The following is a 27,557-nucleotide window of genomic DNA, read 5'->3' on the forward strand; positions in this document are numbered from 1 at the left end:
TAGGTACGGCAGGTAGCCTAGTGGTTAGAGTGTAGGTACGGCAGGTAGCCTAGTGGTTAGAGTGTAGGTACGGCAGGTAGCCTAGTGGTTAGAGTGTAGGGACGGCAGGTGGTTAGAGTGTAGGTACGGCAGGTAGCCTAGTGGTTAGATTATAGGGACGGCAGGTAGCCTAGTGGTTAGAGTGTAGGGACGGCAGGTAGCCTAGTGGTTAGAGTGTAGGGACGGCAGGTGGTTAGAGTGTAGGTACGGCAGGTGGCCTAGTGGTTAGAGTGTAGGGACGGCAGGTAGCCTAGTGGTTAGAGTGTAGGGACGGCAGGTAGCCTAGTGGTTAGAGTGTAGGGACGGCAGGTGGTTAGAGTGTAGGTACGGCAGGTGGCCTAGTGGTTAGAGTGTAGGGACGGCAGGTAGCCTAGTGGTTAGAGTGTAGGGACGGCAGGTAGCCTAGTGGTTAGAGTGTAGGGACGGCAGGTAGTCTAGTGGTTAGAGTGTAGGGACGGCAGGTAGTCTAGTGGTTAGAGTGTAGGGACGGCAGGTAGTCTAGTGGTTAGAGTGTAGGGACGGCAGGTAGTCTAGTGGTTAGAGTGTAGGGACGGCAGGTAGCCTAGTGGTTAGAGTGTAGGGACGGCAGGTAGCCTAGTGGTTAGAGTGTAGGGACGGCAGGTAGTCTAGTGGTTAGAGTGTAGGGACGGCAGGTAGACTAGTGGTTAGAGTGTAGGGACGGCAGGTAGTCTAGTGGTTAGAATGTAGGGACGGCAGGTAGCCTAGTGGTTAGAGTGTAGGGGTTAGAGCGTTGGACTCGTAACTGAAAGGTTGCTATATAATACGACATTTGAAGTGTCTTTATTGTTTTGGCAATTTGGTGAGTGTAATGTTTACATTGCTTTGGCAATGTTAAGATATGTTTCCCATGCCAATAAAGACCTTTGAATTTAGTTGATTTGAGAGGGCAAGACAGAGAGAGAGAGGGGAGGGAGAGAGAGCGAGAGAGCAAGAGAGAAAGAGAGAGGGAGCAAGAGAGAGACAGAGAGAGAGGGGGGGAGGGAGAGAGAGCGAGAGAGAGAGAGTTAAAGTGAGAGGGAGCAAGAGAGAGACAGAGAGAGAGAAGTGGGAGCAGGAGAGGGAAGGAGAGATAGAGAGAGATGGAGAAAAAGAAAGCGAGAGGGGAAGGAGAGAGAGGAGCTAGGGAGAAAGAGGGGGGAGGGAAGGAGGGAAGGAGAGGTGGAGAGACAGGGAAGGAGAGAGAGAGGGAGCTAGAGAGAAGGGGAGGGAGAGATAGAGGATGAAGGAGAGAGAGATAAAGAGGGGGAGAAAGTATAGAAAGTCTTTTTGTTTCTGGCCATTTTGAGCCTGTAATCGAACCAACAAACGCTGATGCTCCAGATACTCCACTAGTCTAAAGAAGACCAGTTTTATTGCTTCTTTAATCAGGACAACAGTTTTCAGCTCTGCTAACATAATTGCAAAAAGGGTTTTCTAATGATCTATTACCCTTTTAAAATGATAAACTTGGATGAACTAACACAACGTGACATTGGAACAGGAGTGATGGTTGCTGATAATGGGCCTCTGTACCCCTATGTAGATATTCCATTAAAAATCTGTCATTTCCAGCTACAACAGTCATTTACAACATTAACAATGTCTACACTGTATTTCTGATCAATTTAATGTTATTTTAATGGACAAAATATTTTATTTTCTTTCAAAAACAAGACATTTCTAAGTGACCCCAAACTTTTGAACAGTAGTATACTGTATGAACAGTATATGTTGTTGATGTTTGTTCTTTGTTATAGAGACAGAAAGATTGTAGAAGTTGTGCACTCTGTTTTGGAAAGATAACTCTTACGAGTTGTTTGTTTTAGTGTTTTCACAGAAGTGGTTAAATTCTGTTTATTCTTCAATTACATTGAGCTGTCTCTCTCTCCATCTTCCACACACCACTGTCACACACTCTGGGTCACACATGCACACACTCTGTCCTCTGAGCAAAAGTCTGAGCATTGAATACAAAATCCATGCTGGAGACAAAGCTCGTTTGGTTACAAAGCGAGAGCCCCGGACTGAATTCTCTTCAACTGACACTCTTCAACTGACACAGCTTTAAAAGAATCATTCTGGTCTACAAATTATGGTGTATTCTACTAATACGGTACACGCACACGCAATCCTTCTAAAGAACAGATAAGCACACTTCTTATTCTATTCTTATCTTTTTCCATTTTTGGGGGTTTGACGCTGAATCTACACAATCAAATCAAATTGCATTGGTCACATGCTCTGAATATAACAGGTGTAGACTTTACAGAGCCCTTAAAACCAACGAAGAAGAGTTAAAAAGTAAATGGTAACACACTCAAATAACGTGACTATAGACAAGGAGTACCACTACCAAGGCAATGTGCAGGGGTACGAGGTAGTTGAGGTAATAATGAGGTAGTTGAGGTAATAATGAGACTATATACAAGGAGCAACACTACCAAGGCAATGTGCAGGGGTACGAGGTAGTTGAGGTAATAATGAGGTAGTTGAGGTAATAATGAGACTATATACAAGGAGCAACACTACCAAGTCAATGTGCAGGGGTACGAGGTAGTTGAAGTAATAATGAGACTATATACAAGGAGCAACACTACCAAGGCAATGTGCAGGGGTACGAGGTAGTTGAGGTAATAATGAGACTATATACAAGGAGCAACACCACCAAGGCAATGTGCAGGGGTACGAGGTAGTTGAGGTAATAATGAGGTAGTTGAGGTAATAATGAGACTATATACAAGGAGCAACACTACCAAGGCAATGTGCAGGGGTACGAGGTAGTTGAGGTAATAATGAGGTAGTTGAGGTAATAATGAGACTATATACAAGGAGCAACACTACCAAGGCAATGTGCAGGGGTACGAGGTAGTTGAGGTAATAATGAGACTATATACAAGGAGCACCACTACCAAGGCAATGTGCAGGGGTACGAGGTAGTTGAGGTAATAATGAGACTATATACAAGGAGCACCACTACCAAGGCAATGTGCAGGGGTACGAGGTAGTTGAGGTAAGCACAGAACTAGTCAAAGGTTTGAATATTGTTTCAAATATATATTGATTTATTTAACACTGTTGTTGTTACTACATTATTCAATATGTGTTATTTCAAAGTTTTTATGTTTTCGCTATTATTCTACAATGTAGAAAATTGTAAAAGAAAAATAATAATAATAACAATAATAATAATAAAAACCTTGGACTTAATAGGTGTGTCCAAACTATTGACTGGTATTCTGTATTTAGGTAAGGGTAAAGGGACTAGTCAGTCAGGAGAGACTATAAACAGAGTAGCATCAGCATGTGTGTGTGCGTGCGTGTGTGTGTTGGAGTGTCAGTGTAACTATGTGTGAGCGTGTGGGTAGAGTCTGGTGAATGTGCATCGGGTCAATGTAAATAGTCTGGGTAGCCATTTTGATTTTCTGTTCAGTAGTCTTATGGCTTGGGGGGTAGAATCTGTTAAGGAGCCTTTTGGACCTAGACTTGGCGATCCGGTACCGACTACCATGCGGTAGCAGAGAGAACAGTCTATGACTTGGGTGTCTCGAGTCTTTGAAAATGTTTGTGCCTTCCTCTGACACCGCCTGATATAGAGGTCCTGGATGGCAGGAAGCTTAGCCCCGGTGATGTACTGGGGCCGTACGCACTACCCTCTGTAGCGCCTTGCGGTCGGATGCCGAGCAGTTGTCATACCAAGCAGTGATGCAGCCAGTCAGGATGCTCTCGATGGTGCAGCTATAGAACCTTTTTTCCAGTCCAGATCGAAGGGTTGGAATGTTAACTTGTCTTGCCAGTAGACTTTAATACTTTTGAGGTAAAAAACTGTTGTTTCTTGAGTATAATCTCCCGTTTAAACAGGCAATCTGCCGTCGAAACAATAACAAAGTGTTCTCTCAGCCGCCGTTTCAGTAAAAAGCTGAGAGGACATTAGTGGAGAGGGTAGTACGTTTTAAGTTCCTCGGCGTACACATCACAGACAAACTGAAATGGTCCACCCACACAGACAGCGTCGTGAAGAAGGCGCAACCTCAGCAGGCTGAAGAAATTCGGCTTGTCACCAAAAGCACTCACAAACTTCTACCGATGCACAATCGAGAGCATCCTGTCGGGCTGTATCACCGCCTGGTACGGCAACTGCTCCGCCCACAACCGTAAGGCTCTCCAGAGGGTAGTGAGGTCTGCACAACGCATCATCTGGGGCAAACTACTTGCCCTCCAGGACACCTACACCACCCAATGTCACAGGAAGGCCATAAAGATCATCAAGGACAACAACCACCCGAGCCACTGCCTGTTCACCCCGCTATCATCCAGAAGGCGAGGTCAGTACAGGTGCATCAAAGCTGGGACCGACAGACTGAAAAACAGCTTCTATCTCAAGGCCATCAGACTGTTAAACAGCCACCACTAATATTGAGTGGCTGCTGCCAACATATTGACTCAACTTGAGCCACTTTAATAATGGAAAAATGGATGTAATACATGTATCACTAGCCACTTTATATAATGTTTACATACCCTACATTACTCATCTCATATGTATATACGGTACTCGATACCATCTACTGCATCTTGCCTATGCCGTTCTGTACCATCACTCATTCATATATTTTTTTATGTACATATTCTTATTCCTCATTCCTTTACACTTGTGTGTTTAAGGTAGTAGTTTTGGAATTGTTAGGTTAGATTACTCGTTGGATATTACTGCATTGTCGGAACTAGAAGCACAAGCATTTCGCCACGCTCGCATTAACATCTGCTAACCATGTGTATGTGACAAATACAATTTGATTTGATTTTAATTTGGATGGGGTTGAAGAAATGAAACGACTCTCAAAATCATAGACAGAGCTATGGGATGCAAAGATTGACTATCCATGTTCAGAAAATAATAACTTTAACCATGTTTCGTTACAGTGCTCACTTACGTATATTCAAAATACCAAATTGGTAATATTATACATTCACGAAAATACAAGTGTCTGACATCATTTAAAAGCTTAACTTCTTGTTAATCCAAAAGGCTTTACGGCGAAAGCATACAATGCGATTATCTGAGGACAGCGCCCCGCGTACAAAAGCATTACAAACATTTTCCAAACAAGCAGAGGCATCACGAAAGTCAGAAATAGAGATAAAATAAATCACTTACCTTTGAAGATCTTCCTCTGTTTGCAATCCAAAGGGTCCCAGCTACATAAAAAAACGGTTGTTTTGTTCGATAAAGTCCTTCTTTATATCCCAGAAAAGTCTGTTTAGTTGGCGCGCTTGATTCAGTAATCCACCGGTTCCCCTCGTTCAAAATGCAGACAAAGCAATCCCAAAAGTTACCAATAAACTTAGTCCAAACAAGTCAAACAACGTTTTTAAAAAATTCTCAGGTACCCTAATATGTAAATAAATGATAACATGTAAGTATGTATGATAGTATGTTCATTACCGGAGAAAAATAACGAAGTGTGCGCCCTCATCCACGTTCGCCACAATACTACAGGCAAAATGGGAGACACCTAGAATAACTACAGATTCTAGCTAATTTTTCAAAGAACAAGCCTGAAAACTCTTTCTAAAGACTGTTGACATCTACTGGAAGCCCTGGGAACTGCAATCTGGGAGGTATTCCATTGATTTTCCCATAGACAGCCATTTCAATGAGTGGTTAGCTCCAAAAAACATTCAGGATGGATTCTCCTCGGTTTTTCCCCTGCATATCAGCCCCTTTAAGACAAGGCCAGATGTAACAGATAGCCCCTTTAAGACAAGGCCAGATGTAACAGCTAGCCCCTTTAAGACAAGGCCAGATGTAACAGATAGCCCCTTTAAGACAAGGCCACATGTAACAGATAGCCCCTTTAAGACAAGGCCACATGTAACAGATAGCCCCTTTAAGACAAGGCCACATGTAACAGAAAGCCCCTTTAAGACAAGGCCACATGTAACAGATAGCCCCTTTAAGACAAGGCCACATGTAACAGATAGCCCCTTTAAGACAAGGCCACATGTAACAGATAGCCCCTTTAAGACAAGGCCACATGTAACAGATAGCCCCTTTAAGACAAGGCCACATGTAACAGATAGCCCCTTTAAGACAAGGCCACATGTCAATTACAATTTTTACTTATTCAAAAACCATCTGCCATTCCTCCTATTCAAAAACCATCTGCCATTCCTCCTATTCAAAAACCATCTGCCATTCCTCCTATTCAAAAACCATCTGCCATTCCTCCTATTCAAAAACCAACTGCCATTCCTCCTATTCAAAAACCAACTGCCATTCCTCCTATTCAAAAACCAACTGCCATTCCTCCTATTCAAAAACCAACTGCCATTCCTCCTATTCAAAAACCATCTGCCATTCCTCCTATTCAAAAACCATCTGCCATTCCTCCTATTCAAAAGCCAACTGCCATTCCTCCTATTCAAAAACCAACTGCCATTCCTCCTATTCAAAAACCAACTGCCATTCCTCCTATTCAAAAACCAACTGCCATTCCTCCTATTCAAAAACCAACTGCCATTCCTCCTATTCAAAAACCAACTGCCATTCCTCCTATTCAAAAACCAACTGCCATTCCTCCTATTCAAAAACCATCTGCCATTCCTCCTATTCAAAAACCATCTGCCATTCCTCCTATTCAAAAACCAACTGCCATTCCTCCTATTCAAAAACCAACTGCCATTCCTCCTATTCAAAAACCAACTGCCATTCCTCCTATTCAAAAACCAACTGCCATTCCTCCTATTCAAAAACCAACTGCCATTCCTCCTATTCAAAAACCAACTGCCATTCCTCCTATTCAAAAACCAACTGCCATTCCTCCTATTCAAAAACCAACTGCCATTCCTCCTATTCAAAAACCATCTGCCATTCCTCCTATTCAAAAACCAACTGCCATTCCTCCTATTCAAAAACCAACTGCCATTCCTCATATTCAAAAACCAACTGCCATTCCTCCTATTCAAAAACCAACTGCCATTCCTCCTATTCAAAAACCATCTGCCATTCCTCCTATTCAAAAACCAACTGCCATTCCTCCTATTCAAAAACCAACTGCCATTCCTCCTATTCAAAAACCAACTGCCATTCCTCCTATTCAAAAACCATCTGCCATTCCTCCTATTCAAAAACCAACTGCCATTCCTCCTATTCAAAAACCAACTGCCATTCCTCCTATTCAAAAACCAACTGCCATTCCTCCTATTCAAAAACCAACTGCCATTCCTCCTATTCAAAAACCATCTGCCATTCCTCCTATTCAAAAACCAACTGCCATTCCTCCTATTCAAAAACCAACTGCCATTCCTCCTATTCAAAAACCAACTGCCATTCCTCCTATTCAAAAACCATCTGCCATTCCTCCTATTCAAAAACCATCTGCCATTCCTCCTATTCAAAAACCATCTGCCATTCCTCCTATTCAAAAACCAACTGCCATTCCAGCATGACAACGCAACAGAACGGTTGTTAGCCTACCAATTAGCACGCCATTTTTCTATGTAAGTTTTGATTATTTAATTCAAAATATATGAAGCCAAAGTCATACCATAAACTTTAGGCTAGATAGATAGATAGATTGTAGATAGAGTTTACTCAAATTTGAGCACTGTTTGTAAGCAAACGTTAGCTAGCTAGCGAGACAGGAAAAAGCTAGGCTAATTTAATTAGCCACTTTACAAGCTAGCCGGCTAACTCTTGTTTGTATTACTGAATATGCCTAATAGATCTACAGACCAAGCCTGACACTGTCAATTAGCTCATTGTTCCTTTTATGTCCGTCTGGAGTCAGATGAGGGCAATGTGTTTCATGAAGTTATTGCTGACCTCTGTTCAATGCACGTAACTGGCAGTGGGATAACCGAGAGGAGGTAGGTATCTACATTATATATAATACATTATTTATAATAAGTCTTGGTGATTCAATAGCCTTGTTATCGATTCCCATGACTTTTAACACAATACGTTTTGCGCAGTCTGGCAGTCACCCAGAACTATCACAGGCAGAGGATCTCTATTGGACGCTGATGACAACAACTGCATGTAAACTGTTCTTCGACATCATAATAATTACATGACTACATAGCATCCTGTCTTAATTTCTGGCAGATCAAATCATGTTTCTGAAGATTAACTCATGTTCTTTATCCTTTGTTCTTCCTCTCAGGAACAAGCCAGACAACAACCCATACAGTACTGTTCTATAGAGAAGTCAGCCAGGTAACCCATACTGTACTGTTCTATAGAGAAGTCAGACAGATAACAACCCATACTGTACTGTTCTATAGAGAAGTCAGCCAGACAACCCATACTGTACTGTTCTATAGAGAAGTCAGCCAGACAACCCATACTGTACTGTTCTATAGAGAAGTCAGCCAGACAACCCATACTGTACTGTTCCATAGAGAAGTCAGCCAGACAACCCATACTGTACTGTTCTATAGAGAAGTCAGCCAGACAACCCATACTGTACTGTTCTATAGAGAAGTCAGCCAGACAACCCATACTGTACTGTTCTATAAAGAAGTCAGCCAGACAACCCATACTGTACTGTTCCATAGAGAAGTCAGCCAGACAACCCATACTGTACTGTTCTATAAAGAAGTCAGCCAGACAACCCATACTGTACTGTTCTATAGAGAAGTCAGCCAGACAACAACCCATACTGTACTGTTCTATAGAGAAGTCAGCCAGACAACCTATACTGTAGTCTACTGTTCCATAGAGAAGTCAGCCAGACAACCCATACTGTACTGTTCCATAGAGAAGTCAGCCAGACAACCCACACTTTAGTCTACTGTTCTATAGAGAAGTCAGCCAGGTAACAACCCATACTGTGGTCTACTGTTTCAATAAGATGTCAGCCAGAGTTCACTGCAGGAATGTCCACCAGAGAGTTGGTACAAAGATTGACGTGGGTCATCATTCAAACAAAGAGAGGTCACAATTGCATTTTTCCAAACTATGTTTGCATATATATAATAACAATGACATCTCAAGACTATGCTGGTGTTCTTTTGTCCGTTGTTTAATAGTTTATTATATTATATGCTTAGCTACTACTTATTAGTAGAGGCCATAATTCATAAATGGACCATACAGGGTTTTAAACGATATATACCTTTTTGGTTCTACATGGAGCCTTTTTTTCCTCAGAGTGCAATCAACATACTTAGACACACACACACACACACACACACACACACACACACACACACACACACACACACACACACACACACACACACACACACACACACACACACACACACACACACACTCTCTCTCTCAGACTAAGATACAGACTGGATAAACAACAGCCCCTTACATTTATGACCACCTTCACCCACAGGCTCCAGTCAAATTACATTGTACAGCAGGCTGGCAGTCAGAAAGCTACAGTGTTTACAGATGTCGGGTCTTAATTTGACCCGTGAGAGGTCGAACTGATGTTTCCAAGTGGCCACACACTCCTCCAAAGTGTACACAGTTCCTAAGGAATTTCCATGCACTTTTTATGTCTCAAAGAAGAAGAGCCTTCAATTATGAGGTGATTTTTTTTTTTTGTTGAGCTCTCCAAGTTGTTCAGGAACTTGTAGGGACACGTCCCTCTATCTCCGCCGTCACACAATTTACTGTTGTTGTTTACGCGATCCGATCTGGGTCAGATGGGCATCGTCTGAGAGCTCGTTCTGTTGCCAAAATGACTAGCTAATTATTCGTTGTTGTTTTTTATTGTTACTAGCACCATTCTCTTTAAAGGACAAAAATAACATGTACATTTTACACACATCCATCACACATTCTATACACATTCATCACACATTCTATACACATTCTGCACACATTCTATACACATTCTATACACATTCTATACACATTCTACATACATTCTACACACATTCATCACACATTCTACATACATTCTACACACATTCTATACACACATTCTACACACATTCATCACACATTCTACACACTTTCTATACACATTCTATACACACATTCTACACACATTCATCACACATTCTACACACATTCTATACACATTCTACACACGTTCTACACACATTCTACACACATTCTACACACACTCTACACACACTCTACACACACTCTATACACACTCTATACACACTCTATACACACTCTACACACATTCTACACACATTCTATACAGTCTCCCCCTTTTGCCCATCAGAACAAACTAGATGTTTGTGTCTTGCCCATTCACCCTCTGAACGGCACACGTACACAATCCCTGTCTCAACTGTATCAAGAGTCAAAAGTCCTTCTTTAACCCGTCTCCTCCTCTTCATCTACACTGTTTGTAGCGGATTGAGTTGCTAGGGTTAAGTATTAGGAGTTAGGTTAAAGGGTTAAGGTTAGGGGGGAAGGGTTAGGGTTAGGGTTAGGGTTAGGGTTAAGGTTAGGGTTAGGGGAAGGGTTAGGGTTAAGGTTAGGGTTAGGGGAAGGGTTAGGGTTAGGGTTAGGGTTACGGTTAAGGTTAGGGGGGAAGGGTTAGGGTTAGGGTTAGGGTTAGGGTTAAGGTTAAGGTTAGGGTTAGGGGAAGGGTTAGGGTTAAGGTTAGGGTTAGGGGAAGGGTTAGGGTTAAGGTTAGGGTTAGCTAAAAGGGTTAGGGTTAGGGTTAAGGTTAGGGTTAAGGTTAAGGTTAAGGTTAGGGTTAGGGGAAGGGTTAGGGTTAGGGTTAAGGTTAAGGTTAGGGGGAAGGGTTAGGGTTAGGGTTAAGGTTAAGGTTAAGGTTAAGGTTAAGGTTAGGGTTAGGGGAAGGGTTAGGGTTAGGGGAAGGGTTAGGGTTAGGGTTAAGGTTAAGGTTAAGGTTAGGGTTAGGGTTAGGGGAAGGGTTAGGGTTAGGGGAAGGGTTAGGGTTAGGGTTAAGGTTAAGGTTAAGGTTAGGGTTAGGGGAAGGGTTAGGGTTAGGGGAAGGGTTAGGGTTAGGGTTAAGGTTAAGGTTAAGGTTAGGGTTAGGGTTAGGGGAAGGGTTAGGGTTAAGGTTAGGGTTAGGGTTAAGGTTAGGGTTAGGGTTAGGGTTAGGGTTAGGGTTAGGGGAAGGGTTAGGGTTAAGGTTAGGGTTAGCTAAAAGGGTCAGGGTTAGGGTTAGGGTTAGGGTTAAGGTTAGGGTTAGGGTTAGGGGAAGGGTTAAGGTTAAGGTTAGGGTTAGCTAACATGCTACGTTGTTTCAAAGTAGCCACAAAGTCTTAAGTAGTTGAAAAGTTGCTAATTAGTTAAAATTCTAAAGTTGTCCATGATGAGTCCTGTGTGGCTCAGTTGGTATGTTAGTAGTAAGTGATTCTGTGCTCTGTGTTGACACACTGCTACAGTATGTTAGTAGTATATGATTCTGGGCTCTGTGTTGACACACTGCTACAGTATGTTAGTAGTATATGATTCTGGGCTCTGTGTTGACACACTGCTACAGTATGTTAGTAGTATATGATTCTGGGCTCTGTGTTGACACACTGCTACAGTATGTTAGTAGTAAGTGATTCTGGGCTCTGTGTTGACACACTGCTACAGTATGTTAGTAGTAAGTGATTCTGGGCTCTGTGTTGACACACTGCTACAGTATGTTAGGGTTATGGTTAGATTAAGGATTCATCTTAGGGTTAGGGTTAGAATTGAGGTTATGGTTAGGGTTAAGTTTAGGGTTAGGGGTTTGAGGTTAAGGTTATGCTTAGGGTCAAGTTTCAGGTTATGGTTAGATTAAGGGTTAATGTTAGGATTCGATTTAGGGTTAGGGGTTAGGGAAAGCAGGATTTTGGATGGGAATCAATTATTTGGTCCCCACAAGGATAGCAATACAGAACTCTGTGTTTGTGTGTGTGTGTGTGTGTGTGAGACGTGGTCTCTCTCATGTTAAACAGAACCACATATTCATTCAATCTGTTATCTCCGTAGGGGCTGATATGTGTTCATGCACCCCTGCTCTGCCCAGGTATTAGGTAGCGGCCCAAACGGCACCCTAGTCCCTATGGGTTCCTGTCAAAAGTAGTGCACTACGTAGCGAATAGGGTGCAGTTTAGGACGAGCCAACGATGGGCTTAGTCTGCTCAAATGATTACCCACATCTTCACACCGCAGATATATGTTTACAAAATTACATTTCTCATATGGCTCGAGGCATAATGTACATTTCAAACTGAACATTTTCATCAGACGATACGATGAGCAATAAACTACTGACATTTTGCTGTAGATTAGTGGATCTCATTTGGAACTCGTGAAGCTGAAGCTCTGAAAGGCTCAGTCCGTAATTCAAGAATCAATTGGTGTACGTCATTCATTTAAACGATAGGAAAATGTCTGTAAATATCACTGTTTGGACGACGCTACGCTGTCGTGGTCCCGATGTCATTTTGGTCTCTCTAGAATCCAGCAATCATTTTTTTTCTTCTGCAGATTAGCGAATGTAATTGGGAAGTGGGGGGTACATCAAACACTATATGATGTTGGGGTCTAGTGGGTTCTCAATTTAGATGGAAATGAACCATCAGGTTGTTATGTAGGACGACAGGCAGGTGGTCGTCTCAGTCCTCTTATCATTCATTATGCTAAACATAAAGTCTTTAAATTAAGATTTTGGGAATCCCTCCCTTCCTCCCTCCCTCCCTCCCTCCCTCCCTCCCTCCCTCCCTCCCTCCCTCCCTCCCTCCCTCCCTCCCTCCCTCCCTCCCTCCCTCCCTCCCTCCCTCCATTCCTTCCTTCCTTCCTTCCTTCATTCCTCCCTCCCTCCCTCCCTCCCTCCCTCCCTCCCTCCCTCCCTCCCCTCCTCCTTCCCTACCTCCCCTCCTCCCTCCCTCCCTCCCTCCTCCCTCCCTCCCTCCCCTCCTCCCTCCCTCCCTCCCTCCCTCCCTCCCTCCCTCCCTCCCTCCCTCCCTCCCTCCATTCCTTCCTTCCTTCCTTCCTTCATTCCTCCCTCCCTCCCTCCCTCCCTCCCTCCCTCCCTCCCTCCCTCCCTCCCTCCCTCCCTCCCTCCCTCCCTCCCTCCCTCCCTCCCCTCCTCTCCCCCTCCTCCCTACCTCCCCTCCTCCCTACCTACCTCCCTTCCTCCCCCCCTCCTCCCTAACTCCCCTCCTCCCTGTCTCCACCTCCCTCTTCACCCCCGGTTGCCAGCTAGGTTTCTGTTTTCAGTTCATCGTTGCGGTTAGGTTCAGTTGTTGGACACGTTTTACAACAGCTTGAGGACAGATCAGTTCATGTTCCTCTATTGTTCTGTCACCCTTCATTTTAGGAGCTGTTCTCTGCCCAGAAGCATAGAGGTGAGAGAGGGACAGAGGGACAGAGGGACAGAGGGACAGAGGGACAGAAGGAGAGAGGGAGAGAGGGAGAGAGGGAGAGAGAGAGAGAGAGAGAGAGAGAGAGAGAGAGGGGGGCAGAGGGACAGAGGGAGAGAGGAAGAGAGGGAGAGAGGGAGAGAGGGAGAGAGAGAGAGAGGGAGAGAGAGAGAGAGAGAGAGAGACAGAGGGACAGAGAGACAGAGGGACAGAGAGACAGAGGGAGAGAGGGAGAGAGAGAGAGAGAGAGAGAGAGAGAGAGAGAGACAGACAGACAGACAGACAGACAGTTGGGGGGCACAAACACAGTACAGACTCAGTGAGCATGGCCAGGCTATTTTCCCCAACACACATAACACACATCGTTTGAAACGTTTTTGATTGTTTATTATCTATTTCACTTACTTAGGCAGCGTAAACATATTCTTTCCTTTTCCCATTCCCAATAAAGCCCATTGAATTGAGAGGAACAGAGAGACAACGAGAGAGAGACAGAGAGAGAGAGAGAGAGAGACAAAGAGAGAGAGAGACAAAGAGAGAGAGACAGAGAGAGAGAGAGAGAGAGCGAGAGAGAGAGGGATTGAGAGAAAGAGAGAGAGAGAGGGAGAGACAGAGAGAGAGAGAGAGAGAGAGAGAGAGAGAGAGAGAGAGAGAGAGAGAGAGAGAGGGATTGAGAGAAAGAGAGCAAGAGAGAGAGAGACAGAGAGAGACAGAGAGAAAGAGAAGGAGAGAGAGATAGCATTTCTAGGGCAACAATCAGTATAATTGTCCTGGTACCGTCTGACACTAGCAATCTGCTGAAAGCCCTGCAGGCCCAGAGGCCCAGGTGTAGCTAAGGATTACACTGCTGGAGGACAGGTGACACACACGAACCTGGACGCACGCAGGCACGCATAACACACACACAAACACAGTGTATGGTGACTCATGCAGAGAAAAGACTCAAGCAGAATGGTCAACAAGATAGCACAGTCTGACTTCCTGTCCCGACGTCCTTGGACAAAACGTCTATTTTTGACGAGTAAAACTGACTTCATCTCCCAACGTAAAATGTGTTAAAAATAGGTACATGGAACCAACTCTACGATTAAGCATTCAGCAATTAATTCCGACTGGGTTCATTTCAAAAGGGGAAGGTTTGGGATGGAGGAGGCTGATAAACAGCTTCCATCTCCAGGCCATCAGACTGTTAAACAGTCATCACTAGCCGGCCTCCGCCCAGCTCTGAACCTTAGAAACCGTTACTAGCCGGCCTCCGCCCAGCCCTGAACCTTAGAAACAATTACTAGCCGGCCTCCGCCCAGCCCTGAACCTTAGAAACCGTTACTAGCCGGCCTCCGCCCAGCCCTGAACCTTAGAAACCGTTACTAGCCGGCCTCCGCCCAGCCCTGAACCTTAGAAACGGTTACTAGCCGGCCTCCGCCCAGCCCTGAACCTTAGAAACGGTTACTAGCCGGCCTCCGCCCAGCCCTGAACCTTAGAAACCGTTACTAGCCGGCCTCCGCCCAGCCCTGAACCTTAGAAACCGTTACTAGCCGGCCTCCGCCCAGCCCTGAACCGTAGAAACCGTTACTAGCCGGCCTCCGCCCAGCCCTGAACCTTAGAAACCGTTACTAACCGGCCTCCGCCCAGCCCTGAACCTTAGAAACCGTTACTAGCCGGCCTCCGCCCAGCCCTGAACCTTAGAAACCGTTACTAACCGGCCTCCGCCCAGCCCTGAACCTTAGAAACCGTTACTAGCCGGCCTCCGCCCAGCCCTGAACCTTAGAAACCGTTACTAGCCGGCCTCCGCCCAGCCCTGAACCTTAGAAACCGTTACTAACCGGCCTCCGCCCAGCCCTGAACCTTCGAAACCGTTACTAGCCGGCCTCCGCCCAGCCCTGAACCTTAGAAACGGTTACTAGCCGGCCTCCGCCCAGCCCTGAACCTTAGAAACCGTTACTAGCCGGCCTCCGCCCAGCCCTGAACCTTAGAAACCGTTACTAGCCGGCCTCCGCCCAGCCCTGAACCTTAGAAACCGTTACTAGCCGGCCTCCGCCCAGCCCTGAACCTTAGAAACCGTTACTAGCCGGCCTCCGCCCAGCCCTGAACCTTAGAAACCGTTACTAGCCGGCCTCCGCCCAGCCCTGAACCTTAGAAACCGTTACTAACCGGCCTCCGCCCAGCCCTGAACCTTAGAAACCGTTACTAACCGGCCTCCGCCCAGCCCTGAACCTTAGAAACCGTTACTAACCGGCCTCCGCCCAGCCCTGAACCTTAGAAACCGTTACTAGCCGGCCTCCGCCCAGCCCTGAACCTTAGAAACCGTTACTAACCGGCCTCCGCCCAGCCCTGAACCTTAGAAACCATTACTAACCGGCCTCCGCCCAGCCCTGAACCTTAGAAACCGTTACTAAGGGCCTCCGCCCAGCCCTGAACCTTAGAAACCGTTACTAGCCGGCCTCCGCCCAGCCCTGAACCTTAGAAACCATTACTAGCCGGCCTCCGCCCAGCCCTGAACCTTAGAAACCGTTACTAACCGGCCTCCGCCCAGCCCTGAACCTTAGAAACCGTTACTAGCCGGCCTCCGCCCAGCCCTGAACCTTAGAAACCGTTACTAGCCGGCCTCCGCCCAGCCCTGAACCTTAGAAACCGTTACTAACCGGCCTCTGCCCAGCCCTGAACCTTAGAAACCGTTACTAGCCGGCCTCCGCCCAGCCCTGAACCTTAGAAACCGTTACTAGCCGGCCTCCGCCCAGCCCTGAACCTTAGAAACCATTACTAGCCGGCCTCCGCCCAGCCCTGAACCTTAGAAACCGTTACTAACCGGCCTCCGCCCAGCCCTGAACCTTAGAAACCGTTACTAGCCGGCCTCCGCCCAGCCCTGAACCTTAGAAACCGTTACTAGCCGGCCTCCACCCAGCCCTGAACCTTAGAAACCGTTACTAACCGGCCTCCGCCCAGCCCTGAACCTTAGAAACCGTTACTAGCCGGCCTCCGCCCAGCCCTGAACCTTAGAAACCGTTACTAACCGGCCTCCGCCCAGCCCTGAACCTTGGAAACCGTTACTAGCCGGCCTCCGCCCAGCCCTGAACCGTAGAAACCGTTACTAGCCGGCCTCCGCCCAGCCCTGAACCTTAGAAACCGTTACTAACCGGCCTCCGCCCAGCCCTGAACCTTAGAAACCGTTACTAGCCGGCCTCCGCCCAGCCCTGAACCTTAAAAAACGTTACTAACCGGCCTCCGCCCAGCCCTGAACCTTAGAAACCGTTACTAGCCGGCCTCCGCCCAGCCCTGAAGCTTAGAAACCGTTACTAGCCGGCCTCCGCCCAGCCCTGAACCTTAGAAACCGTTACTAGCCGGCCTCCGCCCAGCCCTGAACCTTAGAAACGGTTACTAGCCGGCCTCCGCCCAGCCCTGAACCTTAGAAACGGTTACTAGCCGGCCTCCGCCCAGCCCTGAACCTTAGAAACCGTTAATAGCCAGCCTCCGCCCAGCCCTGAACCTTAGAAACCGTTACTAGCCGGCCTCCGCCCAGCCCTGAACCTTAGAAACCGTTACTAGCCGGCCTCCGCCCAGCCCTGAACCTTAGAAACCGTTACTAGCCGGCCTCCGCCCAGCCCTGAACCTTAGAAACCGTTACTAACCGGCCTCCGCCCAGCCCTGAACCTTAGAAACCGTTACTAGCCGGCCTCCGCCCAGCCCTGAACCTTAGAAACCATTACTAACCGGCCTCCGCCCAGCCCTGAACATTAGAAACCGTTACTAACCGGCCTCCGCCCAGCCCTGAACCTTAGAAACCGTTACTAGCCGGCCTCCGCCCAGCCCTGAACCTTAGAAACCATTACTAACCGGCCTCCGCCCAGCCCTGAACCTTAGAAACCGTTACTAACCGGCCTCCGCCCAGCCCTGAACCTTAGAAACCGTTACTAGCCGGCCTCCGCCAAGCCCTGAACCTTAGAAACCGTTACTAGCCGGCCTCCGCCCAGCCCTGAACCTTAGAAACCATTACTAGCCGGCCTCCGCCCAGCCCTGAACCTTAGAAACCGTTACTAACCGGCCTCCGCCCAGCCCTGAACCTTAGAAACCGTTACTAGCCGGCCTCCGCCCAGCCCTGAACCTTAGAAACGGTTACTAGCCGGCCTCCGCCCAGCCCTGAACCTTAGAAACCGTTACTAACCGGCCTCCGCCCAGCCCTGAACCTTAGAAACCGTTACTAGCCGGCCTCCGCCCAGCCCTGAACCTTAGAAACCGTTACTAACCGGCCTCCGCCCAGCCCTGAACCTTAGAAACCGTTACTAGCCGGCCTCCGCCCAGCCCTGAACCTTAGAAACCGTTTCTAGCCGGCCTCCGCCCAGCCCTGAACCTTAGAAACCGTTACTAACCGGCCTCCGCCCAGCCCTGAACCTTAGAAACCGTTACTAGCCGGCCTCCGCCCAGCCCTGAACCTTAGAAACCGTTACTAGCCGGCCTCCGCCCAGCCCTGAACCTTAGAAACCGTTACTAACCGGCCTCCGCCCAGCCCTGAACCTTAGAAACCGTTACTAACCGGCCTCCGCCCAGCCCTGAACCTTAGAAACCATTACTAGCCGGCCTCCGCCCAGCCCTGAACCTTAGAAACCGTTACTAGCCGGCCTCCACCAGCCCTGAACCTTAGAAACCGTTACTAGCCGGCCTCCGCCCAGCCCTGAACCTTAGAAACCGTTACTAACCGGCCTCCGCCCAGCCCTGAACCTTAGAAACCGTTACTAGCCGGCCTCCGCCCAGCCCTGAACCTTAGAAACCGTTACTAGCCGGCCTCCGCCCAGCCCTGAACCTTAGAAACCGTTACTAACCGGCCTCCGCCCAGCCTTGAACCTTAGAAACCGTTACTAACCGGCCTCCGCCCAGCCCTGAACCTTAGAAACCGTTACTAACCGGCCTCCGCCCAGCCCTGAACCTTAGAAACCGTTACTAACCGGCCTCCGCCCAGCCCTGAACCTTAGAAACCGTTACTAGCCGGCCTCCGCCCAGCCCTGAACCTTAGAAACCGTTACTAACCGGCCTCCGCCCAGCCCTGAACCTTAGAAACCATTACTAGCCGGCCTCCGCCCAGCCCTGAACCTTAGAAACCGTTACTAGCCGGCCTCCGCCAGCCCTGAACCTTAGAAACCGTTACTAGCCGGCCTCCGCCCAGCCCTGAACCTTAGAAACCGTTACTAACCGGCCTCCGCCCAGCCCTGAACCTTAGAAACCGTTACTAGCCGGCCTCCGCCCAGCCCTGAACCTTAGAAACCGTTACTAGCCGGCCTCCGCCCAGCCCTGAACCTTAGAAACCGTTACTAACCGGCCTCCGCCCAGCCTTGAACCTTAGAAACCGTTACTAACCGGCCTCCGCCCAGCCCTGAACCTTAGAAACCGTTACTAACCGGCCTCCGCCCAGCCCTGAACCTTAGAAACCGTTACTAACCGGCCTCCGCCCAGCCCTGAACCTTAGAAACCGTTACTAGCCGGCCTCCGCCCAGCCCTGAACCTTAGAAACCGTTACTAACCGGCCTCCGCCCAGCCCTGAACCTTAGAAACCGTTACTAGCCGGCTTCCGCCCAGCCCTGAAACGTAGAAACCGTTACTAGCCGGCCTCCGCCCAGCCCTGAACCTTAGAAACCGTTAATAACCGGCCTCCGCCCAGCCCTGAACCTTAGAAACCGTTACAAGCCGGCCTCCGCCCAGCCCTGAACCTTAGAAACCGTTACTAACCGGCCTCCGCCCAGCCTTGAACCTTAGAAACCGTTACTAACCGGCCTCCGCCCAGCCCTGAACCTTAGAAACCGTTACTAACCGGCCTCCGCCCAGCCCTGAACCTTAGAAACCGTTACTAGCCGGCCTCCGCCCAGCCCTGAACCTTAGAAACCGTTACTAGCCGGCCTCCGCCCAGCCCTGAACCGTAGAAACCGTTACTAGCCGGCCTCCGCCCAGCCCTGAACCTTAGAAACCGTTAATAACCGGCCTCCGCCCAGCCCTGAACCTTAGAAACCGTTACTAGCCGGCCTCCGCCCAGCCCTGAACCTTAGAAACCGTTACTAACCGGCCTCCGCCCAGCCCTGAACCTTAGAAACCGTTACTAGCCGGCCTCCGCCCAGCCCTGAACCTTAGAAACCGTTACTAGCCGGCCTCCGCCCAGCCCTGAACCTTAGAAACCGTTACTAACCGGCCTCCGCCCAGCCCTGAACCTTAGAAACCATTACTAGCCGGCCTCCGCCCAGCCCTGAACCTTAGAAACCGTTACTAGCCGGCCTCCGCCAGCCCTGAACCTTAGAAACCGTTACTAGCCGGCCTCCGCCCAGCCCTGAACCTTAGAAACCGTTACTAACCGGCCTCCGCCCAGCCCTGAACCTTAGAAACCGTTACTAGCCAGGCTCCGCCCAGCCCTGAACCTTAGAAACCGTTACTAGCCGGCCTCCGCCCAGCCCTGAACCTTAGAAACCGTTACTAACCGGCCTCCGCCCAGCCCTGAACCTTAGAAACCGTTACTAACCGGCCTCCGCCCAGCCCTGAACCTTAGAAACCGTTACTAGCCGGCCTCCGCCCAGCCCTGAACCTTAGAAACCGTTACTAACCGGCCTCCGCCCAGCCCTGAACCTTAGAAACCGTTACTAGCCGGCCTCCGCCCAGCCCTGAACCTTAGAAACCGTTACTAGCCGGCCTCCACCCAGCCCTGAACCTTAGAAACCGTTACTAACCGGCCTCCGCCCAGCCCTGAACCTTAGAAACCGTTACTAGCCGGCCTCCGCCCGGCCCTGAACCTTAGAAACCGTTACTAACCGGCCTCCGCCCAGCCCTGAACCTTAGAAACCGTTACTAGCCGGCCTCCGCCCAGCCCTGAACCTTAGAAACCGTTACTAACCGGCCTCCGCCCAGCCCTGAACCTTAGAAACCGTTACTAACCGGCCTCCGCCCAGCCCTGAACCTTAGAAACCATTACTAGCCGGCCTCCGCCCAGCCCTGAACCTTAGAAACCGTTACTAGCCGGCCTCCACCAGCCCTGAACCTTAGAAACCGTTACTAGCCGGCCTCCGCCCAGCCCTGAACCTTAGAAACCGTTACTAACCGGCCTCCGCCCAGCCCTGAACCTTAGAAACCGTTACTAGCCGGCCTCCGCCCAGCCCTGAACCTTAGAAACCGTTACTAGCCGGCCTCCGCCCAGCCCTGAACCTTAGAAACCGTTACTAACCGGCCTCCGCCCAGCCTTGAACCTTAGAAACCGTTACTAACCGGCCTCCGCCCAGCCCTGAACCTTAGAAACCGTTACTAACCGGCCTCCGCCCAGCCCTGAACCTTAGAAACCGTTACTAACCGGCCTCCGCCCAGCCCTGAACCTTAGAAACCGTTACTAGCGGCCTCCGCCCAGCCCTGAACCTTAGAAACCGTTACTAACCGGCCTCCGCCCAGCCCTGAACCTTAGAAACCATTACTAGCCGGCCTCCGCCCAGCCCTGAACCTTAGAAACCGTTACTAGCCGGCCTCCGCCAGCCCTGAACCTTAGAAACCGTTACTAGCCGGCCTCCGCCCAGCCCTGAACCTTAGAAACCGTTACTAACCGGCCTCCGCCCAGCCCTGAACCTTAGAAACCGTTACTAGCCGGCCTCCGCCCAGCCCTGAACCTTAGAAACCGTTACTAGCCGGCCTCCGCCCAGCCCTGAACCTTAGAAACCGTTACTAACCGGCCTCCGCCCAGCCTTGAACCTTAGAAACCGTTACTAACCGGCCTCCGCCCAGCCCTGAACCTTAGAAACCGTTACTAACCGGCCTCCGCCCAGCCCTGAACCTTAGAAACCGTTACTAACCGGCCTCCGCCCAGCCCTGAACCTTAGAAACCGTTACTAGCCGGCCTCCGCCCAGCCCTGAACCTTAGAAACCGTTACTAACCGGCCTCCGCCCAGCCCTGAACCTTAGAAACCGTTACTAGCCGGCTTCCGCCCAGCCCTGAAACGTAGAAACCGTTACTAGCCGGCCTCCGCCCAGCCCTGAACCTTAGAAACCGTTAATAACCGGCCTCCGCCCAGCCCTGAACCTTAGAAACCGTTACAAGCCGGCCTCCGCCCAGCCCTGAACCTTAGAAACCGTTACTAACCGGCCTCCGCCCAGCCTTGAACCTTAGAAACCGTTACTAACCGGCCTCCGCCCAGCCCTGAACCTTAGAAACCGTTACTAACCGGCCTCCGCCCAGCCCTGAACCTTAGAAACCGTTACTAGCCGGCCTCCGCCCAGCCCTGAACCTTAGAAACCGTTACTAGCCGGCCTCCGCCCAGCCCTGAACCGTAGAAACCGTTACTAGCCGGCCTCCGCCCAGCCCTGAACCTTAGAAACCGTTAATAACCGGCCTCCGCCCAGCCCTGAACCTTAGAAACCGTTACTAGCCGGCCTCCGCCCAGCCCTGAACCTTAGAAACCGTTACTAACCGGCCTCCGCCCAGCCCTGAACCTTAGAAACCGTTACTAGCCGGCCTCCGCCCAGCCCTGAACCTTAGAAACCGTTACTAACCGGCCTCCGCCCAGCCCTGAACCTTAGAAACCGTTACTAGCCGGCCTCCGCCCAGCCCTGAACCTTAGAAACCGTTACTAGCCGGCCTCCGCCCAGCCCTGAACCTTAGAAACCGTTACTAACCGGCCTCCGCCCAGCCCTGAACCTTAGAAACCATTACTAGCCGGCCTCCGCCCAGCCCTGAACCTTAGAAACCGTTACTAGCCGGCCTCCGCCAGCCCTGAACCTTAGAAACCGTTACTAGCCGGCCTCCGCCCAGCCCTGAACCTTAGAAACCGTTACTAACCGGCCTCCGCCCAGCCCTGAACCTTAGAAACCGTTACTAGCCGGCCTCCGCCCAGCCCTGAACCTTAGAAACCGTTACTAGCCGGCCTCCGCCCAGCCCTGAACCTTAGAAACCGTTACTAACCGGCCTCCGCCCAGCCCTGAACCTTAGAAACCGTTACTAACCGGCCTCCGCCCAGCCCTGAACCTTAGAAACCGTTACTAGCCGGCCTCCGCCCAGCCCTGAACCTTAGAAACCGTTACTAACCGGCCTCCGCCCAGCCCTGAACCTTAGAAACCGTTACTAGCCGGCCTCCGCCCAGCCCTGAACCTTAGAAACCGTTACTAGCCGGCCTCCACCCAGCCCTGAACCTTAGAAACCGTTACTAACCGGCCTCCGCCCAGCCCTGAACCTTAGAAACCGTTACTAGCCGGCCTCCGCCCGGCCCTGAACCTTAGAAACCGTTACTAACCGGCCTCCGCCCAGCCCTGAACCTTAGAAACCGTTACTAGCCGGCCTCCGCCCAGCCCTGAACCTTAGAAACCGTTACTAACCGGCCTCCGCCCAGCCCTGAACCTTAGAAACCGTTACTAGCCGGCCTCCGCCCAGCCCTGAACCTTAGAAACCGTTACTAACCGGCCTCCGCCCAGCCCTGAACCTTAGAAACCGTTACTAGCCGGCCTCCGCCCAGCCCTGAACCTTAGAAACCGTTACTAGCCGGCCTCCGCCCAGCCCTGAACCTTAGAAACCGTTACTAACCGGCCTCCGCCCAGCCCTGAACCTTAGAAACCGTTACTAGCAGGCCTCCGCCCAGCCCTGAACCTTAGAAACCGTTACTAACCGGCCTCCGCCCAGCCCTGAACCTTAGAAACCATTACTAGCCGGCCTCCGCCCAGCCCTGAACCTTAGAAACCGTTACTAGCCGGCCTCCGCCCAGCCCTGAACCTTAGAAACCGTTACTAGCCGGCCTCCGCCCAGCCCTGAACCTTAGAAACCGTTACTAACCGGCCTCCGCCCAGCCCTGAACCTTAGAAACCGTTACTAGCCGGCCTCCGCCCAGCCCTGAACCTTAGAAACCGTTACTAGCCGGCCTCCGCCCAGCCCTGAACCTTAGAAACCGTTACTAACCGGCCTCCGTCCAGCCCTGAAGCTTAGAAACGGTTACTAGCCGGCCTCCGCCCAGCCCTGAACCTTAGAAACCGTTACTAGCCGGCTACCACCGGGTACTCAACCCTGCACCTCATTATTCCATCTATTTTGTGAAGTGCACCAGTCCCTCCTGCAGCAAAGCACCCCCACAACTTGATGCCGCCACCATCGTGCTTCATGGTTGGGATGGTGTTCTTCGGCTTGCAAGCCTCCCCCTTTTTCCTCCAAACATAACAATGGTCATTATGGCCAAACAGTTCTATTTTGGTTTCATCAGACCAGGGGACATTTCTCCAAAAAGTACAATCTTTGTCCCCATGTGCAGTTCCAAAACGTAGCCTGTCTTTTTTATTGCGGCTTCCTTGCTGAGCAGCCTTTCAGGTTATGTCGATATAAGGTTAATTTTACTGTGGATATAGATACTTTTGTACCTGTTTCCTCCAGCATCTTCACAAGATCCTTTGCTGTTGTTCTAGGATTGATTTGCACTTTTCGCACCAAAGTACGTTCACCTCTAGGAGACAGAACGTGGCTCCTTCCTGAGCGGTATGACGGCTGCGTGGTCCCATGGTGTTTATACTTGCGTACTATTGTTTGTACAGATGAACGTGGTACCTTCAGGCGTTTGGAAATTGCTCCCAAGGATGAACCAGATTTGTGGAGGTCTACAATTATTTTTCTGAGGTCTTTCTTTTGATTTCTTTTGATTTTCACATGATGTCAAACAAAGAGGCATTGAGTTTGAAGGTAGGCCTTGAAATACATGCACAGGTAAATGATGTCTCCTCAAATGATGTCAATTAGCCTATCAGAAGCTTCTAAAGCCATGACATAATTTTATGGAATTTTCCAATCTGTTTAAAGGCACAGTCAACTTAGTGTATGTAAACTTCTGAATTATTAGTGAAATAATCTGTCTGTAAACAATTGTTGGAAAAATGACTTATGTCATGCACAAAGTAGATATCCTAACCAACTTCCCAAAACTATAGTTTGTGAACAAGACACTTGTGGAGTGGTTGAAAACGAGTTTAAATGACAACCTAAGTGTAAACTTCCGACTAGCTAACACCAACAAAAAACGTATTCAAGCACCAATCTCCTACCATGCATCTATCTCAGTATAACAGTATAATACTATCCCATCATGCATCTATCTCAGTATAACAGTATAACACTATCCCATCATGCATCTATCTCAGTCTAACACTATCCCATCATGCATCTATCTCAGTCTAACAGTATAACACTATCCCATCATGCATCTATCTCAGTATAACAGTATAATACTATCCCATCATGCATCTATCTCAGTATAACAGTATAACACTATCCCATCATGCATCTATCTCAGTCTAACACTATCCCATCATGCATCTATCTCAGTATAACAGTATAACACTATCCCATCATGCATCTATCTCAGTCTAACACTATCCCATCATGCATCTATCTCAGTCTAACACTATCCCATCATGCATCTATCTCAGTATAACAGTATAACACTATCCCATCATGCATCTATCTCAGTCTAACACTATCCCATCATGCATCTATCTCAGTATAACAGTATAACACTATCCCATCATACATCTATCTCAGTATAACAGTCTAACACTATCCCATCATGCATCTATCTCAGTCTAACACTATCCCATCATGCATCTATCTCAGTCTAACAGTATAACACTATCCCATCATGCATCTATCTCAGTCTAACAATATAACACTATCCCATCATGCATCTATCTCAGTCTAACAATATAACACTATCCCATCATACATCTATCTCAGTATAACACTATAACACTATCCCATCATGCATCTATCTCAGTATAACACTATCCCATCATGCATCTATCTCAGTCTAACAGTATAACACTATCCCATCATGCATCTATCTCAGTCTAACAATATAACACTATCCCATCATACATCTATCTCAGTATAACACTATCCCATAATGCATCTATCTCAGTATAACACTATCCCATCATGCATCTATCTCAGTATAACAGTATAACACTATCCCATCATGCATCTATCTCAGTCTAACACTATCCCATCATGCATCTATCTCAGTCTAACAGTATAACACTATCCCATCATGCATCTATCTCAGTATAACACTATCCCATCATGCATCTATCTCAGTATAACAGTATAACACTATCCCATCATACATCTATCTCAGTATAACAGTCTAACACTATCCCATCATGCATCTATCTCAGTATAACAGTATAACACTATCCCATCATGCATCTATCTCAGTCTAACAATATAACACTATCCCATCATACATCTATCTCAGTATAACACTATCCCATCATACATCTATCTCAGTATAACACTATCCCATCATGCATCTATCTCAGTATAACAGTCTAACACTGTTAACACCTTATGGAAGGTTTGGGAATCGCTTCCTTTTAGGTGGTTGTAGAATTTAACGGCTCTTTTCTGGATTTTGAAAATTAGTGGGTATCGACCTAATTCTGCTCTGCATGCATTATTTGGTGTTCTAAGTTGTACACGGAGGATATTTTTGCAGATTTCTGCATGCAGAGTCCCAATTTGGTGTTTGTCCCATTTTGTGAAGTCTTGGTTGGTGAGCGGACCCCAAACCTCACAACCACAAAGGGCAATGGGCTCTATGACTGATTCAAGTCTTTTTAGCCAGATCCTAATTGGTATGTTGAAATTTATGTTCCTTTTGATGGCATAGTATGCCCTTCTTGCCATGTCTCTCAGATCGTTCACAGCTTTGTGGAAGTTACCTGTGGCGCTGATGTTTAGGCCGAGGTATGTATCGTTTTTTGTGTGCTCTAGGGCAACAGTGTCTGGATGGAATTTGTAGTTGTGGTCCTGGCGACTGGACCTTTTTTGGAACACCATTATTTTGGTCTTACTGAGATTCACTGTCAGGGCCCAGGTCTGATAGAATCTGTGCAGAAGATCTTGGTGCTGCTTTAGGCCCTCCTTGGTTGGTGACAGAAGCACCAGATCATCAGCAAACAGTAGACTTTTGACTTCGGATTCTAGTAGGTTGAGGTCGGGTGCTGCAGACTTTTCTAGTGCCCGCGTCAATTCGTTGATATATATGTTGAAGAGGTTGGGGCTTAAGCTGCATCCCTGTCTCACCCCACGACCCTGTGTGAAGAAATTTGTTTTTTTTGCCAATTTTAACCGCACACTTGTTGTTTGTGTACATGGATTTTATAATGTCGTATGTTTTACCCCCAACACCACTTTCCATCAATTTGTATAGCAGACCCTAATGCCAAATTGAGTCGAAGGCTTTTTTGAAATCAACAAAGCATGAGAAGACTTTGCCTTTGTTTTGGTTTGTTTGGTTGTCAATTAGGGTGTGTATAATGAATACATGGTCTGTTGTACGGTAATTTGGTAAAATGCCAATTTGATATTTGCTCAGTACATTGTTTTCATTGGGACACACCTGTCCCCTTCGTCATATACACCTGTCCCCTTCATTACATACACCTGTCCCCTTCGTTATATACACCTGTCCCCTTCATTACACACACCTGTCCCCTTCATTACACACACCTGTCCACTTCATTATGCACACCTGTCCCCTTCGTTATGCACACCTGTCCCCTTCATTACACACACCTGTCCCCATCATTACATACACCTGTCCCCTTCATTACATACACCTGTCCCCTTCATTATGCATCCTGTCCCCTTCATTATGCACACCTGTCCCCTTCGTTATGTACACCTGTCCCCTTCGTTATATTCACCTGTCCCCTTCATTATATCCACCTTTCCCCTTCTTTATATCCACCTGTCCCCTTCATTACACACACCTGTCCCCTTCTTTATATTCACCTGTCCCCTTCATTACACACACCTGTCCCCTTCGTTACCCACACCTGTCCCCTTCATTACATACACCTGTCCCCTTCATTATACACACCTGTCCCCTTCATTATGCTACCTGTCCCCTTTTATATATTTACCTGTCCCCTTCGTTATGTATACCTGTCCCCTTCGTTATATCCACCTGTCCCCTTCATTATATCCACCTGTCCCCTTCATTATATCCACCTGTCCCATTCGTATCGCACACCTGCGCCTCAATGGACCAATCTGAACTCTCTCGTTAATTGATTACCTCCCCTTTATCTGTCTGTTTCCTCTGTTTGTTCCGTGTGTCTGTGTAGCCGGTGCTATACTGCACCGCTGTAACTCTGCGTTGTGTGTGGTTGATTGAGACTATAAACGTGGACTTTGGAGATCAGGTAGTTTTAATCAAGCAGAACTGACTCTCTGCATCCAAAAGGAA

The sequence above is a fragment of the Oncorhynchus mykiss genome, chromosome 16 (genome assembly GCF_013265735.2).
Source record: "Oncorhynchus mykiss isolate Arlee chromosome 16, USDA_OmykA_1.1, whole genome shotgun sequence".
Lineage (NCBI taxonomy): Eukaryota > Metazoa > Chordata > Actinopteri > Salmoniformes > Salmonidae > Oncorhynchus > Oncorhynchus mykiss.